This window comes from Strix aluco, chromosome Z (genome assembly GCF_031877795.1).
Source record: "Strix aluco isolate bStrAlu1 chromosome Z, bStrAlu1.hap1, whole genome shotgun sequence".
Taxonomy (NCBI): domain Eukaryota; kingdom Metazoa; phylum Chordata; class Aves; order Strigiformes; family Strigidae; genus Strix; species Strix aluco.
In genome coordinates, this window is record NC_133971.1 from 58,176,221 (window position 1) to 58,193,484 (window position 17,264).

Sequence of the window (17,264 nt, forward strand, 5' to 3'; positions counted from 1 at the left end):
TTTTTCTCCTTCCATGATGTTTTATTTTTGTTGATATGAAAGTAAAGATTTGAAAAGACATATCAGTAATAGTCTATCTACTTGTAAATTTAATTAGTAAATGTGGAAATGTTATTGATCCATGTGGCTCTTCAGCCTGAGGTCCTACCAAAGAAAATGCAGTTGTTCTTTCCTTAAAAATCAGGAAGAGACTTTCACAAAATCTTTTAGAAGGACTAATAAACTAATAAGCAGTGACTTATATGAGATTACACTCTTAGCTCCTGTTTCTTATGGCAACTTAAGAGAGGATCTTAAAACATATAATCATGTATTGTTTTAATTATCATGATACAGCCCAATTGGCAGAATTTTGCTCCAGTGTATGTGCAGAAGCTTGCTATTGAAATATTTGATCTCACATTCATTAAAAAAGCCCCCACAAACAAACAGCAAAAGTAGACCTTCCAGTACAGGCTGAAGGAGAGGAAGTAGAGTAGAGAGTGACCTTGGGAGGCTTGGAACTCATCTTCCCTCTCTTATTTTGGACTTGAAAGCAGCGCTTGTCCTCCTTTGCAATACAAGTAAAACTATTCATTTTCAAGTCAAGATGGTACAAAACCTGTGAAAATAGTGGGGTTTTTTTCCAAACCAACATCTGTTTTGTGCGTTTTGTGGCATTGGTCACTAGGATGTATGTCAAATCATGGACAGACTTCATGCCTGCCTTCCTGCCTTTTGATAAGAGCTTACAGTAAAATTTTGCAGAGTCATCATATATGTTTGCATGTAAGTAATGACACTGCAAAAAGCAACACAGCCTGTCTTGATTTTTACTCCAAACCAAATGGAAGTGCCATTATCTGTATCAGTGAAGGACAGTGATGTTCTAGCCAACACAGAAAAACTCTAGTTCAGTGAGGTGGTTGTTTTATGTAAGGCTTTTTTGGGATTGTTCTGTTTGGGGATTGTTCTGTCTGAGTTGGTGTGTGCCATTCTCTGTTTTTTTTGTACTTAAGTAATAATAAGAGGACTAGAAGGTGCTGATGTAGGATCTTTATCAACAGGAAGCACAAGTGGGTTTAATGTTTGTTTCTTTTTTAAATGATTGCATTCAGTATATAAAAGTATATATGCATATATGCCCGTGTTTTTTATCTATTAAAAATGTAAATATGTAACCTTGCAGCATCATGGAAATTAGGGACATGCTGTTAACCTACCTATTGCTTCTCTTCTGTCTCTAAAAAGCAGGCAAGACCATGAACGATACACAGATTTTCATAGAAATACTTCCTATTTCCAAATATATCTTGTCTGTGCTTTCTCCTATTGGATTATTTCCTTCTGTCTTCTGAATTCAATAATTTAAGAGAGAAAGTGGTGACATCTATGTGTCTTGTAGCAGCCTAACTTATTTTTTTCAGAAATGTTTTTCTCATGTAAATGTTCTAAAAATATGATTTAACACATTTAAAATAACTGCAAGCATGAAATTCAGAGATTTGTTGTTTCCTAGAAGTGTCTCTATATTGCTCCTGTACACTGGCTATACCAGTAAATAAAAATTCTGCTCAAATTTTCTTGCTGTGGTTTAACCCAAGGGCGAAGGACCTGGAGAACAAATCCTATGAGGAGAGATTGAGGGAGCTAGGACTGTTCAGTTTGAGGAAGAGAAGGCCAAGGGGAGACCTCATCACTCTCTACAACTACCTGAAAGGACATTGTAGAGAGGTTGGTGCTGGTCTCTTCTCACAGGTAATTAGTGACAGAACAAGAGGGAGTGGCTTGAAACTGCCACAGGGGAGGTTTAGACTGGACATTAGGAAAAAATTTTTCACAGAAAGAGTGGTCAGACAGTGGAATAGGCTGCCCAGGGAGGTGGTGGAGTCACCATCCCTGGATATGTTTAAGGGTTGTTTGGATGGGATGCTGGGGGTATGGCGTAGGGGAGAACTTGTAGAATAGGTCTGATGGTTGGACTCGATGATCCCAAGGGTTTTTTCCAACCTGAATGATTCTATGATTCTGTGATTCTATGAACCCTGTTAGGCAGCGAAGCCCCATGAAGCCACTTGCTCACTCCCACCCAGTGAGATAGGTGAGAGAATTCAAAAAAGTAATTGAAAAAACCAATTGGAAAAATTGGTAAAAGTGAGAAAACTTGTGGATTGAGATAAAGACTGTTTAAGAGGTAAAACAAAAGCTGTGTGTACACAAGCAAGGCAAAACATATTGTCCTTAGGACTGCACTAGCCTGTTCTTTTGCAAAATTCTTAAAATGACAAAGGGTCATAATGACATGGTCATAATGATGGAGAGGTTTCCATTAGGTCTGAAGCTATGTAATGCCAGTAAAGAGGGACAGTTTCCTAGGGCCACTAGGAAACATATTGAGGAATATATATAATCCTCAGACAGGTATGAGTTTAACTGCACAGCTCTCAGGGGTCATCAGGAGAAGTAAACCAAAATCAGTGCATTGCTTTGGCAAGGTCTAAAACTCTGCAATTCTTTCCTTTCAAATTAAAACAATTCAAATCCCAAATGGTGAAAGCAGAAAAAAACATCAGTTGCAATTTTGAAAGATGGAAACTGAAGTTTGTATTTCATTTTTTTTGGGGTGGTGGGCTGGGTGGAGTGGGAGGTGTTGTTTGTTTGGTATTTTTTTTTTTTTTAATTTCAGGGCTCTTTTGCAAAATGTTATGGTATAACTACTGGATGCTCATGGTCACGTTTCCCAACACAAGAGAAGCTTATACTAAATTGACTTGCAGGGCGACTTCATCAGATATTCACAAATCAAAGGTGACATTTGCAAACCAAGTCTGCTCATCTGATACTGGATTCCTGTGGGTCTGTCTCATATTACTGTTTTCAGGAGGTACTTGTGTATCTATTTCAATGTTAAGTTTGCACTATAACTAAACTAGTAATTTTTTGTTGTTTCATGAGCTGCTATAACAAGTGCTCTTGGTTGTAGGTATTAATTCCTGTGGAGCCAACTAAAATACTTGTAACAGAGTATGGAATACATGTAAACCACTATTATGAGTGAGTAAAATCCCTAAGCTTTTCTGAAATTATTCAAGCTCACTCTAATGTTCAGTTCTCAATGATTCCTTTGTTTCCTGCTTCTCTGCATAGTGATTGAAAATCACATACAGCTTGAAAATTCAGAACAGTGCACCTAATGTTTCCCTAGATGTTTCCACTCAAAGCAAATATTTACATCTGTAAGTTGGCATACACTTCTAATGAACCCATGCAATCTCATACACAGGTCTAATTTTGATCATTTTCCTGTCTGGGTAAAAACCATAATTCTTAGAAAATTCTATTGGTTCATGATTTTCCTTCCACAAGTGGAAGATGTGGGCATGACCCTGCATTCAAATGAAGCAGTAATAGAAGAGCCACAGAGCTGGGAAATCTGTCAGGTTTTTGCTAGCCTTCTATAAAGGAAATGTGGGTTTGTTTGTTGGATCCTGCTTGTGTGGAGAGGGATGCTTGAGCTACAGCCACTGAACCATTAGTTGTACCTGTGGAAACGTCATAGAAACTGAGGACTTCAGCCACCTTTCTGTATGTGCGTATATTTGGAACCTCTAACTGCATCTTTTTGCATGTACAACTAAGAGTGCTGGGAACTGCAATTTGTTGGCAGATTGGATTTTCTAAGATGATGTGTAACTTTTGGAGTGGTGGATTCCAAGGTTTTTCTCAGGTGTTCGGTGCTTCACTTGATTTTTGTTATGGAGACTTCCGTTCCCTCTGCCATCCCTGTGCCCCAGCTCCAAGGTGATAGGTGAAATCATGGTGAAATGAAGGCAATATGATGTCAGGTAGGACTTCTGATTTTCCTTGAGTTCCACTGCTTAGTTTTCTCCTTGTTTCTAAGCTGATTGAAGGTTACAAATGTTTGCTTTCTTACTGTGGATAAATGCTGATTTTAGATTACACAAATGCCTTTGTGTACTCTCCTTTAGTAATAACAAATAATTCTTCTGTATAGAATTGAATTATTTTCTTGCTCAGAAGGAATTTGAAATGCATAGAACAATTAGGGAGACATAGTAGAAAAGAAGGAAACCTTTAGTCGGAATCTTAGCATAACTAACATGTTTGCTGAACAAGCTTCTTAGAAAAGTTAAGATGAGCTTCTTTATTCCCTCCATGCCCACTCCCCCAACAGGTAATATATTTTTTGTGGACAAGTTGGAGACATCCCAAAGCATAACAGTGCAGGAAGAATTCTGCATTATAGAAGAGCTAAATTGATATGAGAAGAAATAAAGATCATAAACCAAGCAGTACCTAGTTAGAACAAGCTGAAAAATTTTAAAATTAAAAGCCTGCCACTTTAAAAATCACTGCTTGTTGAAATCTGTAATTTTTACTGTATGATGTAACTGTTGATACTTATCCACAAGAAGAAATAGTGTAATGCAATATTGAGGATAGTGACCTTAATTACTGTTCCAGCAACATGCAATTTTGCAGCAAGAGTTCTGAAAATATGATTTTTAACTTACCCAGTGTTCCACTAATAAAGTGTAGTATCTTTCAAAAATCAGATTTCATAAGTAAGTTTTCAGTTTATTTTTTTTCCTGTAAATGTGTGCACTCAGAGATTTGAGCATGTCTTGAATTTAAGAAGTTATTCTTGTCTCCTATAGGATCTATGCAGCATGTCACTGCGTAGAGTTTTTCTATCTGCTTCAGGGCCAGAAATCCCTTAAGATGACTAATTTGCTTTCATGCAGACTCTGAATCAATGTAACTTTTTGTTTGAGGTTCCCCCTCTCACTCCCTTTCCTCTCTGTGTGTGTGGGAAACCAGAAATGTTGGTTGCTTGCCTGACCTACCAAAACATGAGGTTTTGGTTAGGATTTTGCACAGGTTTTCCAATATATTGAGGGGGTTTGCATGTGATCATCAAGAGTCTGTGCCAATGCCCTTACACTCTTTCTGAAAGTGACTTTCTATGTTCCAGAGAGCTCTGTCTATGTACCGTGCATGAAAATAGCAACTGGGATTATTTACTGACTATGCTGTAAATCAGTTGTAAATCCATGGGCGATATTTAAGAAATCCTATATAACTCTGTTGGGTGGTATTTTAGAAGAACAACAAAGCCATTTTTAAAACTAATGTTTGTTATTTAAGTACTTTTCTTCCACTTTAAAGTTTTTTATTGCTTCCTTCAAAGTTTTGAGGCATTTATTTCTAAGCTATGACAAGACAAGACATACTGTGACAGAGAGGGAGAGCTGGCAGTTAGAGGGGGGAGGAATTATAAGTTAAGTGAATCCTATGTCTTTGCTTGGAAACTGAAGTAAGGCAAGAGCTAGTTAAGAGTTTGTGATCATCCCAGGCTCCAGAATAAGGAACCTCAAGTTAATTCCTCTGTTAACTGCTCCTGGGAATAGGTGTACAGTCCTTGTAGTGAATCTGTGGACATAGCATTCAGAGAAGTAGCAAGAACCTGCTTACATTTTTAATCATTTCGTCTTTTGCTGGCAGCAGCAGGAAGTCCAAGGGATGCCACTCTGAAAGGAACAGAGGAACAAAGACAAGGATGGAAAACAGACTGTCTCTGCATTATCTTGGACATAGGTGTCTGGGAAAGGATGGTGGAATGTGGTGAGAGGATGATGTATCTTTCTGTTAGAGATGAAAGTGGTGAGTTAGGAGAGGGAATAGGCAAAATTATGTTCACTATGTGCTGTTCCACCAGTTTTAATAGCTGAGAATATAGTATGCCATCAGCAAATACCTTGAGAAAGTCTGCAAATTGAGCAATTTTCTTGATTAGGTCAGATTTATAAGACTTACACCTAATGTTAAAAATCCCTATGGTAAGCAATTAATTTATAGAATCATAGAATCATTTAGGTTGGAAAAGATGCTTAAGATTATTGAGTCCAACCATTAACCTAACACTACCAAGGTCACCACTAAACCATGTACCTAAGTGCCACATCTACACATCTTTTAAGTACCTGCAGGGATCATGACTAAACCACTTCCCTGGGCAGCCTGTTCCAATACTTGACAACCCTTTCAGTGAAGAAATTTTTCCTAATATCTGATCTAAACCACCCCTGGTGCAACTTGAGGCTGTTTCCTCTCATCCTCTCACTGTTACTGGGGAAGAGACTGACACCCACGTTGTTACAACCTCCTTCCAGATAGTTGTAGAGAGCAATAAGGTCTCCCCTCAGCCTCCTTTTCTCCAGACTAAACAACCCCAGTTTCCTCAGCTGCTCCTCACAGGACTTGTTCTCTAGACCCTTCACCAGCTTGGTTGCTCTTCTTTGGACATTCTCCAGCACCTCAATATCTTTCTTGTAGTCACAGACCCACAACACAACACAGTATCATGGTGCAGTCGCACCAGTGCCACATACAGCGGGACAATCACTTTCCTGCTGGCCACACTATTTCTGATACAAGCCAGGGTGCTCTTGGCCTTCTTGGCCACTTGGGCACACTGCTGGCTGTCAACAAACACCCCCAGGTCCTTTTCTGCTGGGCAGCTTTCCAGCTACTCTTCCCCAGGCCTATAGCATTGCATGGGGGTTGTTATGACCCATGTGCAGGACCCAGCACTTAGCCCTGTTGAAGCTCATACAATTGGCCTTGGTCTATCAGTCCAGCCTGTCCAGATCCCTCTGTAGAGCCTTCCTACCCTCAAGCAGATCAACACTCCCACTCAGCTTGGTGTTGTCTGCAAACTTACCGAGGGTGCACTCTATCCCTACATCCAGATCATTAATAAAGATATTAAACAGAACTGGCCACAGTACTAGCCCTGGGGAACACCACTTGTGACTGGCCGCCAACTGGATTTAACTTCATTCACCACAACTCTTTGGGGCCAGCCATCCAGCCGTTTTTTTTTTTAACCAGCAAACAGTATACTCGTCCAAGTCATGAGCAGCCACTTTCTCCAGGAGAATGCTGTGCAAAATGGTGTCAAAGGCTTTACTGTAGTCCAGGTAAACAACATCCACAGCTTTTTCCTCATCTACTAAGCTGGTCACTTTGTCATAGAAGGAGATCAGGTTAGTCAGGCAGGACCTGCCTTTCATAAACCCATGTTGACTGGGCCTGATCACCTGGTTGTCCTGTACATGCCATTTGATGGGACCCAAGATGATCTGCTCCATAACCTTCCCCTGCACCGAGTGTTACATCCCACTCAGAGGAGGGACACAAGTGACTCAGATTCGCAAATTCCCAACAGAGCAGACAACAAATTTCCAAGTCCAAACATTTATTAACTACCCACAATGAACTAACTGAACACACAATAATTGGCTAAGTATATAGCAAGTTGTAGCAAGCAATACAATATGCTTTGCATTTCTTAATGGAAAAAGGAAAAGAGGGAGATAGAGGGAATAGGGAAATACAGATCACTGGTCTGGGTTTCTGCGTTGATCCCGCCAGCGAGGGTTCCAGGAGGCATCCATCTTTTTCGCTTGCATCCGTCGTCTTTGCTTCACTGCACTCTCCAGGCCCCCCCTCCTTTCTTTCCCCCACCTTGATTTATACACACTTTCTTTGGGTCTGTCCCCTAGGTCGACCCACATACCTACCTATCCCATGTACAGGGAGGGGTAAGGTGTTTCATGAGATGATGTAATTAGCATGATCATGTTAGCCTTCGTTAGCATATTGAGGGGTGTTAACTTTAATATGCATTTCATGGATAATGAAGCAAAGGTCATTCACCGGACAGATGACCCTTGAACTTTGGCCAGGTGCACCAGAGCAGAGCCGTCCTGTCTCCACAAGGCTTCCTCCTCCAGCTGCATCTTGTGTTATTCAGGCAGCATTATCAGCTTCAACCTCCAAACTATCCATCCTGTGATTCATAGTTTTGCCTTGCCAGTGTTTGAGGCATTCCTTCAATCAGCCTCAACTTTTGCTTTCTCAGGCTGTTTTTCTTAGTTTCTCACAGGCCTGGTTTCTCATCTCTCACACCAAGTCCCTCTTGTAGATGAGCATCACAATTGCTAACCTCCAGTCAGCTGGCACTTCCCCGGTTAGCCAGGACTGCTGATAGGTGATTAAAAGTGGCTTGGTGGGCACTTCCTCCAGCTCCCTCAGTAACTTCTGTGTGGATCTGACCACATAGGCTTGTGTGTGTCTAAGTAGTGTAGCAGATTGCTAACCCTTTCACCCTGGATTATGAAACCAGCAGAAGTTATGAAGCTCAGCTGAAGCCAGACCATACTTCACATGTCCATTATTGCCCATCAGCTGCCCCTGGACAATGCCTTTGTGCAGGGAGAAGGCTTTATTACACTGTATCCTCTGAAGACACAGTGCTGTGCAGTTTGCAACTACTTTATAGAAGTAATTGAGAAGAATTAACCTTCTTGTCATCTTTGTCACCCCTACCAGATCCTGGTAGTTAGCAGGACATGCTTCCCGTATCTTATATTTTGATAGTTTTCATTTTGTAACAAACCAGTAGAGAGAAAATTCAAATATAATTCTGTACTTAAAATGAGATTTTGTTTTAAAACTTTCTAACTTTTTTGACTCACTCTAGCATGAGAGCAAATTGTAATTAATTTAACGTGATATTTTTATAATTATATTTACATAACTTCAAAATATCTTTTATTTACAGAAGAATCTATCTTTATTTAATAATCATATAATTAGAAAACAGTTAAACACAGTCTTTTGTTCAGAAGACATTGTACTGATTTCTGTCCCTCACTGAAAAAAGGAGAATTCATTATTTCCAGGTGTCATCAGCTCCAACTTCACTGCACCTCCCAGTCTTCTCTAAGTAACTTGGAAAATTCTTTCTTACTTAACTGTTGGTTTAGTTTTGTGGTGGGTTTTTCTGTTGTTCTCTAGAATGTGTAAATGAAATTTGTTCTAAAACTGGAAAGTCTTTGTCTTGATTGTGAACTGTCATACAATTAAATAACTTAACTCAGCATTTTGGCTCTGAATTTGTCCCTGTTACTTTAACTCCCTTAGATTTAGGCTAATTTACCTGTTGATAGATTAGAAGGAAAAGAAATACCTCAAACCAGATTTAACCAAATAAGACTTTAATTTCTAGAAAGAACAACTGGAAAAAAAACATTAAATCTATATACTGACTTGAGTTTCATCATCTTGAACATACAGTAGTGGTTTTGTGAGTTGATGAGGTAGTAGCTCGAACCAAAGTGACTCTTTGTTGTAATTCCTATGAAAAGAAGGTGCTCTCTGATAAAATTTTTCCAGAAAAAGTTTTGTGACAATAGCTGAACGTGTAAGTTACACTTGTTTGGATGTTTTGGCCCTACGCCCATAGAGTAACTCAGACTCTCTGAGAGCTAGGTATTGGCATACAAATGACAAAGTTGTCTGTCAAGCCTCCAAATTGTGGCTTTTGTTTTTCAGCAACAAAGTAATTTCAGACTTCTGTTTGTTTGGGGGTTTTTTGGGTGTTTTTTTGTTGTGTTTTTTTTTTTTTTTTTTAATGACCCACTCTTTTCCCACATTTGATGTATTTGAACTGATAAATGCAGAAATTTTTATGAATGAGCCCTGGGTATTTTCTTGCAAGTTTTAAATTGAACAGCTACAAAAGCTGAAAAATAGGAAAGTCAGTAACAAGTAGTCTTCTGAGTATTTTTGTTGGTCTGCCTTAGGTGGAATTCACATGTCATGAAATTAGAAAAATGGCACTATGGAACAGGGAAAAAAGGTCAATGAACACAAGACACTGCATTACTGTTTGAGTAGAAATTACAAGGGCATTAAAAATATCTGCTGCACAGAGGAGTGTGTGTAAATGAGATGCTGTTTTTACTTGGGCTTCTGAGATTTAAAATAATTCATCTCAGAAAATATCATTGCTGAGCTATCAAATAACACTCATAACTTTTTTAAACCTCTCTTTTACAGAAGAGGAGGGGGAGCTATATCTTTATCAGAGCTGGTAACATATACCTGCTAGCTGATGCCTGCAAGCAGTTGATGATAATTGCTGTAAGGAGCCTCAGTCAAGAATGTACCAAAGGACATAATTTTTGCAACTTGATGGGTACATCCTAGACAGGGCAGATAAACCAGCAGACACCTGTGGAAGCCCCTCAGAGACCCTTCCCCAAATTTTAGTACTCTTGTGCAATGTATTAACATATGCATTTGATTCTCTGGAAATACGTGTGTACTTCTGGGAAGTTACATGAATATTCATTTCTTTTATTGTATATATAAGTGTGGCCTTGTCTTTCAGCATGCACATTAGGTGGAATGATCAATCCCCCATGCATCCAATGCTGCAATAAAGAATGCCTGCCTTCTAAAACTTCAGATTAAGTCTTGGAGGGTTCTTTTGAGTCTGAATTTACGGTAACATTTTGTTGACCCATATGGGACGCTGCTTCTGAATCTCAACGGATCTGTGGGATCACAGGACCTCCAGCTGGCACCGAGGGATTCTGGGGGGAACCTCTGATCCCTGTACCGAAGAGCTCAGAGCAAATCCCCTGGTAAAATTAAAGGCATTCTTTCAGGATTTCTGGTTGCCTGCCTGTAAAATGTGGTGAAAGCCTCACAAGGTTGGGCCAGAGGGTACCCAAGGGGTTTGAGTCCCCTCCTGTATAAGTTCCACCAGATGAAACATTGGAGGACGCCTGATCTGAAATGTTGTGGGTTTGCGCCCCACCTGGTCTGAAATGTTGTAGGTTTGCGCCCCACCTGGTCTGAAATGTTGTGGGTATGAGCCCCACCTGGTCTGAAACTGGTGTAGGCGTTTAAGTCCCCTTTGGGAGAATTGTGGGTTTGAGTCCCACCCATTGGTTTTGGTAATTTTGAATTACATGCTTTGTTTATTGGATTACAATTTTTGGATTACATCCTTTGTTAACTAGATCATGGTTTCTGACTTTGTGCATTGAATTACAGGTTTTGGCTTTGTATATTAATAAGGTCTAACTAAGATGGTTGCAAAACACTCTAAAACTTAAAAAATAATTTTTAAAAAGTCTCCATTAGGGTGTATTTTAAGGAACTGGAAACAAATAGCAGGGTTCCCTTTGGATTAATATGCTAAACTGTGTATTGTAGTTCTGTGTTAGGTTGTTTCGTGTGTTGTTATTGTAGTATTTTGTTTCGTGTGTTATTTTTGTGATGAGTTCTGTCCAATCACAGAATGGAGGAATTCTAAAGGCTGGTCCTTTAGACTGCTTGTTGAAACACTGGGAAGATCTGGGGGCAGAATCATTGACCTGAAAGAAACTGACTGAATATTGTAATCATTGATAGCCCTTATATACTTTAGATTATCAGGAGAAATGGCCTAAGAACGGAAGTATAAACTATAGTACTGTGTTACAGCTGTTGTTGTTTTGTAGACATGAAGGGAAATCGAATGAGATGCCATGTGTGAATTTGTTCTTTGTATTATGGTCCAGATTGTTTTATACCAGCAAAAGAGCAAGACTGAAATCTAAATATGGGGGCAGGCAGATTGATGAATAAACACTGTCAACACTTGACTACTTCGTTCATAGGTCAGTCAGCACCTGTTGAGGTTTGAACTCAGCTGGCAGCCAGCCGCCACGAGGCCAGCCATTCACCTCCCTCCTCCCCGGTGAAATAGGGGAAGGACAAAAAGAAGAAAATTCGTAGGTTGAATAAAAAGAAAGAATTTACTAAATATAACAAGAGAACAAGAGTAACAATAGTGAGTCCAAAAGAAACGGGTAAAATGCAGCAGTGGCTTACCAAGCGCGGTGACCGCCCCCCACAGCAACACGTGACCATACCAAAAAACCGAAAACGGCGTGTGCCAGAGAGAGCCTGCACCCACCTGTATACACTCGGCATGATGTCACATGATATGAAATACTCCAATGACTGATTGGGACCCGGCTCTCTAGCTGTGCTCCCTCTCAACCCAGGGAAAGTTAATTCTATCCTGGTCAAAACCAGGACAGCACCGGATATAAGAAGAAAGTCACAAAAGTAGAAGGCATGTCTGGAATGTCAACATATCAGCTAACAGAAAATGCTGCAGTCTTAGCAACCACATTTGCTTAAGCATAAACCTCCTCTGGGGGAAGAGGTTTCCTGAGAGGATGAAGAACAGGAGGAAATATGAGAAATAGAATCCCTCTGGGAAGGGATCAGTGTGTGATCTGCAAGAGAAAGGGACGCTGGAAAAATGAATGCCCAAAGAGACAATTGGTTAATTGGATATCCCTATCTGCACCCGTTCCGGAGCCAGACTTGTTTATGATTGGTACGGAAGACTTGGATTGACAGGGACTGGGGATTAAGGAGTTAAAACTCTCCAGCCAAACCCCTGGTTTCAGTTAAACTGGGGAGTGAGACAGTTAAATTCCTAGTTGATACAGGGGCAACATATTCTGTACTAAATAGTTGTAAAAGGCCCATGAGCAAATTCACACACAGAATCACACACAGAATTGTCTAGGTTGGAAAAGACCTAGAAGATCATCCAGTCCAACCATTGACCTAACACTGACAGTTCCCAACTACAGCATATCTCTAAGCGCTAAGTCAACTTTACTCTTAAACACCTCCAGGGATGGGGACTCCACCACCTCCCTGGGCAGCCCATTCCAACGCCTAACAAGCCATTCTGTAAAGAAATGCTTCCTAATATCCAGTCTAAACTTTCCCTGGCGCAATTTGAGGCCATTACCTCTTGTCCTATCACTTGTTACTTGGTTAAGTAGGTTACTTGGTTAAGTAAGCTCTCTGCAACCTCCTTTCAGGTAGTTGTAGAGGGCAATAAGGTCTCCCCTCAGCCTCCGCTTCTCTAGACTAAACAACCCCGGTTCCCTCGGCCGCTCCTCGTACGACATGTGCTCCAGACCGTTCACCAGCTTCGTTGCCCTTCTTTGGACACGCTCAAGTGATTCAATGTCCTTTTTGTAGTGAGGGGCCCAAAACTGAACACATTAATCAAGGTGTGGGCTCACCAGTGCCGAGTACAGGGGCAGGATCATTTCCCTGTCCCTGCTGGCCATGCTGTTTCTGATGCAAGCCAGGATGCCATTGGCCTTCTTGGCCACCTGGGCACACTGCTGGCTCATGTTCAGCCGGCTGTCAATCAACACCCCCAGGTCCCTCTCTGACTGGCAGCTCTCCAGCCACTCCTCCCCAAGCCTGTAGTGCTGCTGGGGGTTGTTGTGGCCAAAGTGCAGTACTCAGCATTTGGCCTTATTGAAGCTCATACAGTTGGCCTTAGCCCATCGCTCCAGCCTGTCCAAATCCCTCTGCAGAGCCTCCCTACCCTCGAGCAGATCAACACTCCCACCCAACTTGGTGTCATCTGCAAACTTACTGAGGGTGCATTCGATCCCCTCATCTAGATCATCGATAAAGATGTTAAACAGGAGTGGCCCCAAAACCGAGCCCTGGGGGACACCACTCGTGACCGGCCGCCAGCTGGATTTAACTCCATTCACCACAATTCTTTGGACCCGGCCATCCAGCCAGTTTTTTACCCAGCAAAAGGTGTGCCCATCCAAGACATGAGCAGCCAGTTTCAGCAGGAGAATGCTGTGGGAAACGGTGTCAAAGGCCTTACTGAAGTCAAGGTAGACAACATCCACAGCCTTTCCCTCATCCAATAAGCAGGTCACTCTGTCGTAGAAAGAGCTCAGGTTTGTCAAGCAGGAACTGCCTTTTCATAAACCCATGCTGACTGAGCCTGATCCCCTGGTTGTCTATTATATGACTTTTAATGACACTCAAGATGACCTGCTCCATGACCTTCCCTGGCACCAAGGTCAGACTGACAGGTCTGTAGTTTCCTGGATCCTCCTTCCTGCCTCTCTTGTAGATGGGTGTCACATTTGCCACCCTCCAGTCCAATGGGACCTCCTCAGTTAGCCATGACTTCAGGTGAATCATGGAAAGCGGCTTGGCGAGTACATCTGCCAACTCTTTCAGCACCCTTGGGTGTAACCTGTCCAGTCCCACAGACTTGTGTGCATCCAAGTGGTGTAGCAGGTCTCTGACCACTTCCTCTTTAATTGTGATGACCTCATTCTGCTTCCCCTCCCCATCTCCCAGCTCATGAGGCTGGGTGTCCAGGGAACAGCCAGTTCCACTCCTAAAGACTAAGGCAAAGTAGGCGTTGAGCACCTCAGCCTTTTCCTCATCCTTAGTTACTATGTTTCCCTCTGCATCTAGTAGGGGAGGGAGATTTTCTCTAATCCTCCTCTTGCTGTTGATGAATTTATAGAAGGATTTTTTGTATCCTTAACAGCTGCAGCCAAGATGAGCTCTAGCTGCGCTTTGGCTCTCTTATGCCAGTGATTGGTGCCACAGGGCGGAAAGCAAATCAGCTGTTTTTTCAACCTTTGAAGTTTGGAATTGTGAACAGGGTGTTAACTCATCAATTTCTTTATATACCAGATTGCCCTATGCTGCTAGTAGGACAGGACATATTAAATAAACTGAATGCATAAATCACTTTTGAAAAAGGGAAAATCCAAATCCGTATTTCTGAAAATAAAGCTTTGGATGCCCAAGTCTTTATGTTACAGAGGGAAGCTGTGTTATAGGAGGTACCTTTGGAAGCAGAAGTCGCTGTGATTCCTATTGTATGGGCCGGAGAAGTCTCAGGAAAATCCAAAAGAGCAGAAACAGTAAGAATTGACCTTAAACCCCAGTAAGAATTAAACAGTATCCTCTGAAGCTGAAAGCTAGAAATGGATTGGTGCCAATAATTGAGAAATTCTTAAAGTACAAGCTGTTAGTAGATTGTGAAACAAAATACAACACCCCCATTTTGCTGGTTAAAAAGGCCAATGGTAAGGAATACCAGTTGGTCCAGGACCTGAGAGCAATAAATCAGATAACCCAGGATATTCATCCTGTAGTGGCAAAACCATATACATTGTTATGAACCCTCACTGAGGAAAAGGATTGGTTCAGTCTCAGACTTGAAAGATGCCTTTTTCTGCATTCCCCTCGATACTAAAAGTCAGGAGCTCTTTGCTTTCAAGTGGAAAATCCAGAAACAGGGAGAAAAACACAATATACATGGACAGTTTTACCTCAAGGCTTTAAGAATAGCCCAACGGTCTTTGGAAATCAATCAGAAAAGGAATTAGAAATTTGGAGAGAAGAGAATCACCAAAGACCTGTATTACAGTATGTGGATGACATTTTGATTGCAGCAGAGACTGAGGAACAATATCTTGCCCTGACCTAAGCCTTTTGAATTTCCTGGGCATCAGCAGATACCAGGTATCAAAAGACAAGTCCCAAATTGCCCAAGAATCGGTTACATATTTGAGATTTGAAATCCTGAAACACCAGAGACAGCTAGGATCCAGCACAATTAAGCCATCTGCCACCTCCCTGAGCCCAAAACTGAGAGAATTACGGACAGTCTCGGGAATGGTGGGATGGTGCTGCCTATGGATCGTTAACTATGGATTACTGGTGAAACCTCTATATGAGATGTTAAAAGATTCCCACAATGAGTATCTTGATTAAACTGATAATGGCAGAACTACATTTAAGCAATTAAAGTGCTAGCAGTGACAGTGTTGCTAATCCAGGAAGCCCGCAAATTTACTCTGGGACAAAAGATTACTGTATGTGTTCCACACATGGTGGTTAATGTGTTAGAACAAAAAGGGGGGCATTGGCTGGCTCGCAGCCACGTGTTAAAATACCAAGTGAAGTGGTGTTGCTAGAACAGGACAATGTTCATCTTAAAACCACCTCAGTTGTTAACTCAGCTGTGTTTCTCTTGACTGACCAATTACAAGGAGTGCCAGAGCACAGTTGTTTGCAGACTATTGAAGAAGTCTACTCCAGTTAACCAGACCTCAAGGACACCCCATTAGCGAACCTGCATTGGAAGCTGTACACCAACAGAATCAGCTTTGTTCAAGATGGAAAGCGAATGTCTGGGTATGCCATAACCACCATTGACAAGGTAATGGATTCATTAGTTTTGTCTTCAAAGTGTCTGCCCAGAAAGCCAAATTAATAGCCCTGAAGAGAGCACTAGACCTGAGTGAAAGAAAAGGACCCAACATATGGACAGATTCCAAGTATGTCTTCGGGGGTAGTCCACACCCACAGGGCTATTTGAAAAGAAAGGAGGGTTGTTATTGGCACAAGGAACTGTGATTAAACATGCCCCCCAGCTCAAGAACTACTGGAAAGCATTCAAAAACCAAAGACAGTTATGCATTATAAAGCCCATCAGACGGGTAAAACCACACCAGAATTGGGTAATCAGTTGACAGATAAAGCTGCAAAGGAGGCTGCAGAAAAAGGCATCAGAGCCCTGGTAACTGAAAAGGAAATAATTTTGCCAGGCACACCACCCAAGTATAATAAAATGGGTGGTAAGCTGATAACTAAATTACAGGCCGAGGAGCAGGTGAATGGGTGGGCCATTATGCCCACCAGACAGGTAGTTATTTCACCCTCATTGATGAGAGAAATTGCTAGGAAAGAACATAATAAAGTACATTGGGGAACAGAGAATTTGGTGAAACACCTTTAGAAAACAGTCAGGAGCAGAACTATGACAGACATTGTTTGGTCCGTTACAGAGAAGTGTAAAATTTGTCTTAGAAATAACCTGAACACTAGTAATAAAGTAGTATTTGGTGTTACCAAAGGAAAAAATTCTCCTGGAATTTATTGGCAAATAGATATTACTGAACTACCTAGACAAGGTGGGGTATATATATATTTTGGGTTTAGTTGATACCTTTACTAGGTGATCCAAGACTTTCCCCTGTCACACCAACAAAGGAAAAGAGGTAATTAAAGCTATTCTAAAAGAAATCCCATGATTTGGTACACCTTTGAGGATGTCATCAGATAATGGGCCTTGTTTTATTGCTGGAATTGTGAAACAGTTGAGCAAAGCTTTGTCTATAACTTGGCATTACCACACTACTTATAGACCACAATCCAGCAGTAGAGTGGAGCAAATGAATTATACTCTCAAACAGCAGCTTGGGAAAATTTGTCAGGAAACACCTATGACTTGGGTACAGGCTCTACCCTTAGTGTTGCTGAGAGTTAGAATCTGGCCCTGTGGAAAGGGTAATTGGAGTCCATACCAGGCTCCTCATGTGTCATGTGCCACTCATACCACAGAATCATCTAGGTTGGAAAAGACCTTGAAGATCATCCAGTCCAACCATTAACCTAACATTGACAGTTCCCAACTACACCATATCCCTAAGCGCTATGTCGACCCTACTCTTAAACACCTTCAGGGATGGGGACACCTCCCT

At 41.4% G+C, this 17,264-nt stretch overlaps 1 protein-coding gene and 1 long non-coding RNA gene across 4 annotated transcripts in view; both read left to right on the forward strand.

Annotated features, from left to right (window-relative positions):
• LNPEP (leucyl and cystinyl aminopeptidase) overlaps window positions 1-17,264 on the forward strand; it is an 81,870-nt gene that overhangs the window by 9,293 nt on the left and 55,313 nt on the right. The window lies entirely within an intron of this gene.
• Window positions 2,759-8,950, forward strand: LOC141918575 (uncharacterized). Its single transcript, XR_012621722.1, has 2 exons — window positions 2,759-3,824; window positions 5,506-8,950. It is a non-coding gene; the product is annotated as an uncharacterized LOC141918575 (long non-coding RNA).